At 40.3% G+C, this 10,121-nt stretch overlaps 1 long non-coding RNA gene across 1 annotated transcript; it reads right to left on the bottom strand.

Moving 5' to 3' along the window:
- Positions 1 to 53: 53 nt before the first annotated feature.
- LOC145549134 (uncharacterized) lies at positions 54 to 6,036 on the bottom strand. The gene is made up of 5 exons (XR_014085099.1): positions 5,765 to 6,036; positions 3,996 to 4,204; positions 2,186 to 3,330; positions 2,052 to 2,110; positions 54 to 1,035 (listed from the first exon to the last, which is right to left on the bottom strand). It is a non-coding gene; the product is annotated as an uncharacterized LOC145549134 (long non-coding RNA).
- Between the last annotated feature and the right edge of the window lie 4,085 nt (positions 6,037 to 10,121).

The following is a 10,121-nucleotide window of genomic DNA, read 5'->3' as shown; positions in this document are numbered from 1 at the left end:
AAGTAATGCGCAGAAAAAAACCCAACCGACACTGGGAAATGTAGTTCTTTGTCGTCTATCGCTACGTCGGCGTCGCGCTGTGAAAACTATAGAATAGAATTTATGTATTTATGTTACTATTTACAGAAAATGTATAATATTGAAATGTGTAACACAAATTATGCGTCCATATCTGTATTAACATTAATTTTAAGGTTTAGCATCCAAGCTACATAGTAACAATGCAATATTATTAGAACATAAAGCAGTGCTAGCTGTTTTGACTTCTAAAAGCAAACGGCAAATTTATGAATCATAAAACATCTTTATTATAATTGCTCTTAAAATACAGTGCCTTGGAAAACAACTCTTAAGCCTTGATTTATTTTTCATTAGGCTACATACAGTCATAAACTTTAATATACTTTAATAAGACTGATTGTGATAGATTAACACAAAGCATCATGTGTTTGAAGTCACCCTGCTACAAGGTGAATATCCATGATTGCTCTGTTTACCTGCATCTTTCTACTTCCCAGTCCTAGGTGAGGGGAAGCATCACCACAGCATGATGCTGTCACCACCATGTTTCACAGTAAGGATAGTGTTTTTAAAGTGACTTGCAAAATCCATTTGGAAAGATTCAAGGAACTTGCTTTTGATGATCTCACCATTCTTGTAATAAGATCAGTGCAAATAAAAAACTAACATTTTAGGTACATATTTTGAACTTTTATTTGACAGACTGTCTAAACATTGTGACTCTGACTTAAAAGTGACACCAAAATCTGTTTTAAGTGTGTTTAAATATGTGCATGAGTCTAAATCACTGCATTCTCTGAGTTCTTCTTCGGTTTCCTCTTCTTTTGTTTTGGTGATGTTGAGCTTCTGCAGCATCCGTACAGGAGAGCAAAGAGCAGCAGAGACAGAATTCCCAGTACGAACAACCCGATGACCACAAAGCCGCCCACCATCCATGGGTCCAGCTGCAGATGATGCAGGAACCAGTCCACCAGCTCGTTGGGGGAGCCGGTGGGCTTCTGGTTTTCAGCCAGACTGCAGGGGAGACGAATAAACCACACAAGAAATCAGAGTGAGAGATAGTCAGCTTAACAGTTTTATTGGAATTTTATTTGCTACTCCAATGCCCACAATGTGCCCTTCCCTCTGATACCCCTAAATGAAATCCAGTTTGAGTAATTGTCAGAAGTCGCCCAATCTTAGTAACTACTAGCCTGCTAAAATGTTCCATATTCATGTGTTAGAATGATCCAGTCAAAGTTTGGACTTAAATCCACCTAAGAATCTGTTGCTTGATTTGGACATTGATGTTCGCAGATACTATTCATCCAGTCTGAGATTAAGCTGTTTAATCTCAGATCGGATATTAAACAGTTTGACCATTCACTGTAAAACATTTGAGTCGCATTTAGTTGTGTCTACTATCTTCTTTAAGTCAAATTTGTGCTCTTTCACCAGGTGTGGGCAGTTTTTTCCTTGCATGTTGTGAAATAATTATTTGGTTTAAATTTCTGCATTAAGTGTAAAAATCTATATTCAAGATGAATGAACTTAAAACACAATGTTTAGACAACTAATCTCTTGTTGTTAAATCAACTTCATGAACTTTAATCTCTGAGTTAAAACCAAAACAATTTTCTTGTTGACTTAAGTTGCATTTTCAAGGCAGCAGGTGAACTTTCACTTTCAAGTTAAACCACCTTCAAATATTTTAGTGTTGTTGAATGATCAAACTAATAAGGACATGCCCCAATAGACTGGCATGTTGCCATTGCATCGAAAGCAAATTCTGCATATCACAATTCATTATTATATATTCATTCATGTTGGTCTATCACATAAAATCCCTACAAGCTACATTGACATTTGTGATTGTAACGTGACAAAGAGTGAAAAACTTCATGGGATGTCAATACATATACATGCATTTAATATGCCGCAAAGGGTTCATAATCATATATTGTAAGGCTAGAAAGATGTTTCTAGAATAGATAATACAAATTTTCACGTTAAAATCACCATAACTCACCGCCTTCCTCTTTTAAACTCACCTCACGGTCGCCATTTCCTGTTAATAGGATCCTGTCACGGCTCAGTTGCTCCCAACAAACTGAACATACAGGAAAATAACTCTTATTCTGGGTCACACGAAGCAGCTAGACCTTTCACACAAACTCTAACGTACCAATCTGCTTTGACTTTGATGAGGCATTCTGTAGATCCAAACTGCTCCTGCTCTGCTTTGGGGACAGGATACTTTTCTGTCTAATGTGGGTACGACGTAGTAGAAACAACTGCTTCTGGGTAATGTTTAAACAAAGGAGGAATGTCATGATAAGGTACGCACGCAGCAGCGGGACAACACTTCTCTGATAGCAACATGGTCGTTCCCTTACGTGTTAAAATTAGAACACGACATTCAGTTGCTATAATATAATTTAAAAAGTTATTTTTACATGCTGCTTTATGACAAATCAAGAGTTTACATCGTTGAAACATACACATTTATTGCAATTACTTATAGGAGAACCGCCACATGTGACAGCATCTTTGTTTTACCTCTATCTATACAAAAAGGTTAAACAATAAACGGCTCAGGTTTTCCTTTTTTGTGGCACAATTTGTACAAAAAAAATAAAAACACCCTTAAAAAGCCAGCAGAGGGCGCTCTGTCTTTTTTATTTTTTATACAAAAATTGGCTCCCTTTGACATTAACTTCCAATTTATACTAAAATGCAATCTTTCTATATTTCTCACAGTCACAGCACAATGAATGAATGAATGTCGACTGGGCACCAAAGAACTGCACTTGTACCACATCAGTATCTGTTTAACTGGAGCACAAAGAAGCTTTTATTGAGTCTTTTCATGCCCAAAACGCTGCCACACAGTGCTTTATTGTCCCGCTCTGTAATGCTTTTTCATGAGGCATGCCACTCTGCGGATCTGTGTGGATTCCGACGTCTCCCGGTCCCAGGATGCTGATGCAGTTTGTCGCTCAGAACTGGATACGTCCCAACACTAAGTTCCATCGTTCCTCTGGTTCATCCCCATTTTAACACCCACTTGATCAATCCAAGCAAACCAGTGACACTCAAAAGATTTATTCCCCTCTTCTGTAACCTTGATTCAAGAGCTTCTGTCATGGTGGTGGTGTAACAGACCAAAAGGGTACAGGGTGTGATGTGCTGTGGATTCTGCAGACAAGTCCCGCTTTCTTTTACCAGATCAGACGGATTCAAAAGGCTGAACTCTCGAGCCCTGGTATTTTGGTTTGCCGCAGCAGCAGCAGTGAAAGCAGGAGAGCAGCATCAAGAAAAGGACTGTGACTGCAATGACAAACAGGAGGCAGATAGGCACAAGTCAGGTCGGCACAAGTCATTGGAGAAACTCGCATTTAAAGCTGTCGGCATGTGTGTTTTATGCAAAGATTGGTTTGGACGCGCATCAGTCAGTCAATCAAGTTTATTTGTGTAGCACATTTCAGGAATGGTGGAGTTTAAAGTGCTTGACGTCATAAAAACATAATGTAGCCAACAATTGTGACAACCAGTAACAGACATTCTATTTTGTCAAGTGCCAAATCATCAATGTACATTAAAATATTTTGGTCAATGCTCCATCTATTATGGTGCAAAAGCATTTCTAAACATGTGGGAGGTTTAGTCTTTAATCCTGGAAATCTTCTTCAGGTGGTAGCAGGCTGAATTTGTAACTGTCTATGTGGCTCTGAAGGTTCAGGTGAGAGTCCATAACTACCCCCAATTTTCTGGTCTGGTTGCTAGTTTCTAGCAGTAATAATTGAAGCACTGTGTTGACTCTAGATTGTTCCTTTTTAGATCCAAACACTATAACTTCTGTTTTGTGGGCATGTGGGCAACCCGGACCTATGTGGTAAAGGATTTACCCTTAAGCCTAAACCTGGATAGTTACATTAATCAAAGTGTTGTGCTAAGAAGTATAATCTGTTGCACAGATGACAGACGTAACTTACCAATAAAGAGTACGAGGATGGAAAAGGCTCCACTTTCCAGTGGAGTTGCTTGTGGAAGACTCAGGAGCTTGGACCACACCCGTTGCAGGATGCCTGAAAACTCCTGTTTGGCATCCATGATAGCCTATCGATCCACGCGATGTCAGTCAAAACAGAAATAGCTTGGCTTGGAGGTTCAAAGAAGATGGCTTCTGTAGAAAGTTTAACTCCTAAAAAAGAAGACAGGATGACGTTGAGGATGAATGTTTCACTGAGGATACACCCTGAAATTACCAATCCTTCTTTGCAATATCAAGGGGCCCAGATCTCTAAATACCTCGAGTACCCTCTCATTATATACAACCCCACTCTGCTAACTCACTACCTTTATGAGTGGGAGTAGGCTCACAAGATCCACATGTTCACACAGCAACGTATGCCCTCACTTGTTACGCGTACTGCAGAATCTGGATGTTCAGTCCAGCTATAAACAGACCTAACTATTCCAGGCCTGGCATTTCACGTGTGAGGCCTCTCATCATCACTGCAGCAGCTGCCTGTGGGTGAGACCTCACAGTCTCATACGAGACAGGCCGCATAGGAGGTTAGGGCACAGAGAACTGAAATCGTAACAGAACAGGACGCTGGTGACAGGCGTCACCACGAACAGACTCTGAATGGGCGAGCGTGTGCGGTGATCAATGAAGACATTAGGATATTTATAGAATTCACCAGATTTCAAAGTTGGCATGTCTCCAATTAATGAACAGAACATCAGATACTGAAAAATCTGACAATACTGCAATGTTCTTCACATAGAGAGCATACATTAAATGTGTTTATTGTCTGTTTTTGTATTTGGCAAACGCTTTTATCCCAATGCAATCAGAAAAGCTGAGTTGTCAAACGTTTCTTGAAGATAGGCATGGTTCTGCCAGTGATTGGTAGGTTCTTCCACCATTGTGAAACAACACATAAAAACAATCTGGATTGTCTTAAACACTGTGTAAGCACTAGCTGGCCATATAAATATGATTACTGACTCATATTCAAGTATCATGATTTGATCATGACCAGGTGTGACAATCTCTTTAAAAGCGTGAGTTTTGATGGTTTGCTTCTTTGGACTGAACTAACAATCCACTGGTTGTGGGGCGAACTCCTATAGCTGTCACCACCTTCACCCCCACTGACACTGTCAGGCATAGAGGTGGAAGAGTGACGCTCAGGGCTTGGTTTGCAGCCAGAAAACCAGGCCAGTAGAAGCTTTGGCAATAACTGGGTCATACAACATAAGAATGAGCACAAACATGGCAGCAGCAAATCTACTAAAAAAAAAGTATATAGAAGAAAGATAAGTAATACTTTGTCATGTACTTTTTTTACCCCTAAAAAAAAAATAAATAAATAAAACGACTTAGCTTTTGTGTTTCAGTATAGACTAAATTCAGAGTTATCAGCTTTGGAGTATAGTTGGGCTATATTTATTTTTGTTGATAATTTCAGAAAGTGAAATATATTTATTAAGCTTCCGTCATATTTCTTATTTTTAAACTAATTTATAAAAGCTAAGACCTTCAGCCAACGCTACCGGTCGCAAACATTTTGCTAACTTGCTTCGCGGTTTTGTTTTCCTACTGCTCCAAACAAGTAGCTACCTACTTCTCTACCGTTTAAACTTATAAAGGAAAAATTTAAAGCTAATTCAAGAGGCCTACGTAACTTTTTATATCACACATTTATGTCGTTTACTTAAAAAGTAGTATTAAAAAAAAAAGAAGTTACTGTACCCGAAAATCCATGCGCAGTGCTTGGGTTGCTATGGAAACAGTTCCTTAAGCGACGAAGTACCTAAGGTCAGCGTAAATAGCGGAGTGCTCAAAAATATTCATACTCTCACTCCCCACACTTTGATTTTAATAATTTAAAATCAAAGCGTTTGTTTATTTTTTTATACGCCGGAACAAAAGCTTTTCGGACAGCTTCACTACACAACTAGGGTTAGGGTTAGAACCTTAAAACTAGTTTATCTCGTCTCACTGATGTGCAATGTGTTCACGCTTTTTATCACTGCAGGAAGTGACACCAGACTTTCATATCTGATCTTAGATTTTTTTTTTTTTTTTTACTTTAACCACAGTGCCTCTTTCATAGTTGGACTGGTTTAGAACTGCTGGCAATCCAGTCTGCACACTGAGAATGTTTTTAATGGCTGTGTGACTTCAACCTTTAACTCTTAACTAGTTTGCAGCATTTCCCTAAATAACGGATAACTAGAGTAGAATAGAATGCACTTTACTGATCTCCAAGGGGAAATTGCTTTCTGTCTTCCACCACATTTCTGCGTTTACATTCACCTACGCTGAGAGTAGATGTTGTGGATCTTTTCAGAAGGCTCTCCAGCTGATTGAGCTCTCCGCCACCTGTCAGAGGGAGGCTGAAGAACGCACAGCCTTCTTTGTCCCTCCGCATCTCCCCCCCCCCCCCATGTTACGTTTCACGAGCAGCAAAGAACCAAAACATCACCTTCTTTGGAGCGACTGCTTCCACATGCTACTCCTAACAACTCCACCCGTAAAGAATCCCCTTTTTTTCAAGGGGGAAGGGGGGGGGGGGGGGCGTGTGAGCATGTGTGGAAATAGTTTTGGGAAGTTTCAGGTTGACACCAGAAGAGAGAGAGAGAGAGAGAGAGAAACTGTTCTTACCTGTGCTGTGAACGTCTTCAAATGAGACAGGATCCTCTTTTTTCTTTTAATTAAAGGAGAAGTGAAGTCATCACACCCTCCTGTCAGTTTTGTTGTTTTTAGTATTTCAGAAGATTGTTGTTGCTGGTCTGAAGCCCCTTCATCTGCTTGCCTGCCTCAGCTCTGGACGTTTAGAAGTAATGTGACTCTTTCAGAGGACCAGGAGTTGTTTGCTCCTCCTGCAGCAGCTCACCACGTTTACTTTCTCCTCCTCTCTTCAGAGGTTTGTGTAACTCCTCCTTTTTTTTTTTTTTTTTCGGGGCCTCCAGACTTCTCTCCCTCTCTTATGTTTATTTCGTCTCTCACTCCCTCCTCCTCACCCTCTGTCAGTGTGTACATCTAAACTCTCATTCACAGTCCGTTCCCCCCCAGTCTGTTTAGACAGACCAGCTGTGGTGAGGGCCCCGTTTTTTTTTTGTCTTCAGTCGCTGTGGAGACAAGATCCTGGTAAAAGGAATAGGCCTCGCTGTGTGTGTGTGTGTGTGTGTTCCATCTGGTGTTGTGCCAGCTGACTCCCACATTTCTTGGCCTCAACATTTGCATGTTGATTCACCCGGGCTTCCTGTGTTGTTCAGTAGAACTGTTGACGACTGGAGTCATGCAGCATGTTGCTGCTGCAGTGTGGAACTTTTTTTTTTTTAAAAGTTAATTTTTTTTTTTTTTTTTTTACATGTTTGTGAAAATTATCATTATGTCGTGGCAGTATAACATAAGACTGTGAAAGAATCAAGTTCCTCTGCCTTCTCCCAGTGTAAGCAGCAGCCTTTACGCTGAACATTTGTCATTTTTTTGGGCAAAATTACAAAAATGTGCAGCACTGGTAATACAGGCTTTTAAATCAAAAATGCTACCATGGATCATGTCAAAAGGAGGGGTTGAGGTGGTGAGGAGAGATGCAGAAACCCAGGTAATGATGATGATGAAGAGTTTAATGGTGAAGAAGCTCATACAGTCAACCCAGGCGACACGGCAGAGAATTTAGCACACAGCTAAATACCGGTAGCGCTGACACAGGGCTGAAAAGAGAGCTCAGCTAACCAGGACTTCTCAGTTCTACTGGAGAGCAGAAAACCTACGTGCGACCAAGACGACAACTGACATAGACGTACGTGAGACGACGTAAGACAAGGACCCGACGAGGGACACAGACAACAGGTGGGACTAAATCAGTGGTTCTCAACCTTTTTTGAGGTACCGAACCCCCAGTTGCATATGCGCATTCACCGAACCCTTCTTATTCCAACCCCCCGACACATAAAAGACTTTGCGGTATTATGATTTAGTAATGTAATTATATTAGTTGTGTTACCACCCCCACACCACTAGAGGCAGTAGCAACCCCGAAAAGATGCGACTAAGGAACAGATTTAGACAATAGAATTTGGTAAAAACTGTGAGCTTTGCTGAAGTAATTATAGATAAAAGTTCAAATCCATGCTGAGAGTGGAGCTCCTTCAATCAGGGCTCCTCCGCAGCACTGATTAGCTAAGCAATGTAAAGTGATCCTCTGGCGCAAGTGATGGCAAAGCGGGGCGTCATCACGACTTTACACAAGTGTGTCTTTACCTCCGCGGCAGAGGCTCCTCCGAAACCCTGAGACCGATTCACCGAACCCCTGGGGTTCGATCGAACCCAGGTTAAGAACCACTGGACTAAATACAATGGGAGGGAAATCACAGGAACGAGACACAGCTGGGATCAATCAACGGGGACGACGCAGAGACTCACAGCAGGGAACAGGATCACACAGAAAAAAACCTCAAAAATAAACACACAGAAACACGGATCATGACAGATCACACACAATACACTGTAAAAAAAGAAAAAAAGATTGCAAAACGGCACTATTTTTCTCCAGAGGAAGAATAGCTGGTGCTCCATCGCCACGTATCGTATATCTGTGCATGTCCCTGATTGCGATGGATGTTTAGCTAATGGCATTAGAACAAAAAATAGCATCTTAGTCAAAGTCCAGACCTAAATCCAATTGAGAAACTGTGGTAAAACTTAAAAAAATGTCTTTCCGCTAAATAGAAATGAGCTTCGGTCATTTTTGCAAAAGAAGCCACTTCAGGTGAAGAGCAGATACAATATTTGCATGCCACACTGTTCAGATTTTTATTGGTAAGAACGGTTGAGAGCATGTTGTTTTTCTCCTATTTCACAATGTGTTGGCCTATCATATAAAATATTAAAATACGTAATGTAATGTGACAAAACGTGAAAGTTTAACAAAAGTCAGAAGGCAGGACGTTGTTAGCTACAGAAAATTGTATGCGGGGGGGAAAAAAAACAATGAAATTCTTTTTTTCTTCCTGCTGCTTCGCTGTTTATTTTGTAAAAATGTCAGCTCTGGCCTGTTTCGATGAAAAATGGGCCCAAGCCAGCCAGAGTCTGATGAGAATCAGTTGAGTGGGTGTGTGGAAAATTATTCAAACATTCCTGGCTAAATTGATTCATCCACAAATAACCATTACTCATTTCCCATGGCGTTGTTATTGGAACAAAGCGAAGGAAGCGAGCTAGCGTCGAATAGTTTTGAAAAGCGGGAGATTATGCTTGGAAATGCGATTACAGAGTACAGCAAAGGCACAAATGGAGCAACATGTTTTGTTTCCACTTCAAAAACTAGAATGACCCTGAAGTGGCTGAAGTATTCCAGAGGCTGGGTTCATCAGGATGTTTGCTTCAATCCAGAACTGTTAGGTAATCAGTAGTGGAAAAAAAAGCAACAAAAAAAAACCCATCAATCTCAAAATCTCTAGGAATTTCACAGCTAAAACACAAACCACCAAAGCGCCTAAACTCATCTCTGATCCGCTGAGCTTTCATTCTGGAATGCTGCAGCGTCAAGAATGATTGATAATCCATACCTGATGGAGTCACATGGACCAAAGATCACTTTGCGAAACCTTTGGCAAACACAGCAGAGCAGAGTTAAATTCACAAACAAAAACTTATTTCGTATAGAGGTGTTACCTTCTGAGGATTTGGAGGTAACTGGGATGAATTCAGGTGCAATTTAATGAATAAAACCTGAATTAACTAAATTAATCAATGAGCCTTTACCAAACTTAGTGACGCTGTGAGCTCTGATGTTTTAAGTCAGACTCATTCATTTTCTATGATGAAGATTCTCATTTTGCTGATTTTGCAAGTCAACCACAGATTAGCTTTGTTTTGGTACATTTACAGCATTACAATTAAGGAGGCAAAATATAACACTATTTTAAGAAGCAATAATTTAACAAAAAAAAGGAACAGGCTGAACCCAAATAAAAAAAAAAACAAAACTAACTTTGTTAAAATGGTAACCAAAACTCAACTTTGTTGTAAAATGTGAGACAAAGCGTTCACATATTGTTGCAATAAGAATATGCAGAACGACAAATGGAGTAAAAAA

The sequence above is a fragment of the Poecilia reticulata genome, chromosome 19 (assembly GCF_904066995.2).
Source record: "Poecilia reticulata chromosome 19, P_reticulata-male-v2, whole genome shotgun sequence".
In the NCBI taxonomy this organism is placed as follows: Eukaryota; Metazoa; Chordata; class Actinopteri; order Cyprinodontiformes; family Poeciliidae; genus Poecilia; species Poecilia reticulata.
This window is presented reverse-complemented; position numbering and strand designations above follow the sequence as displayed.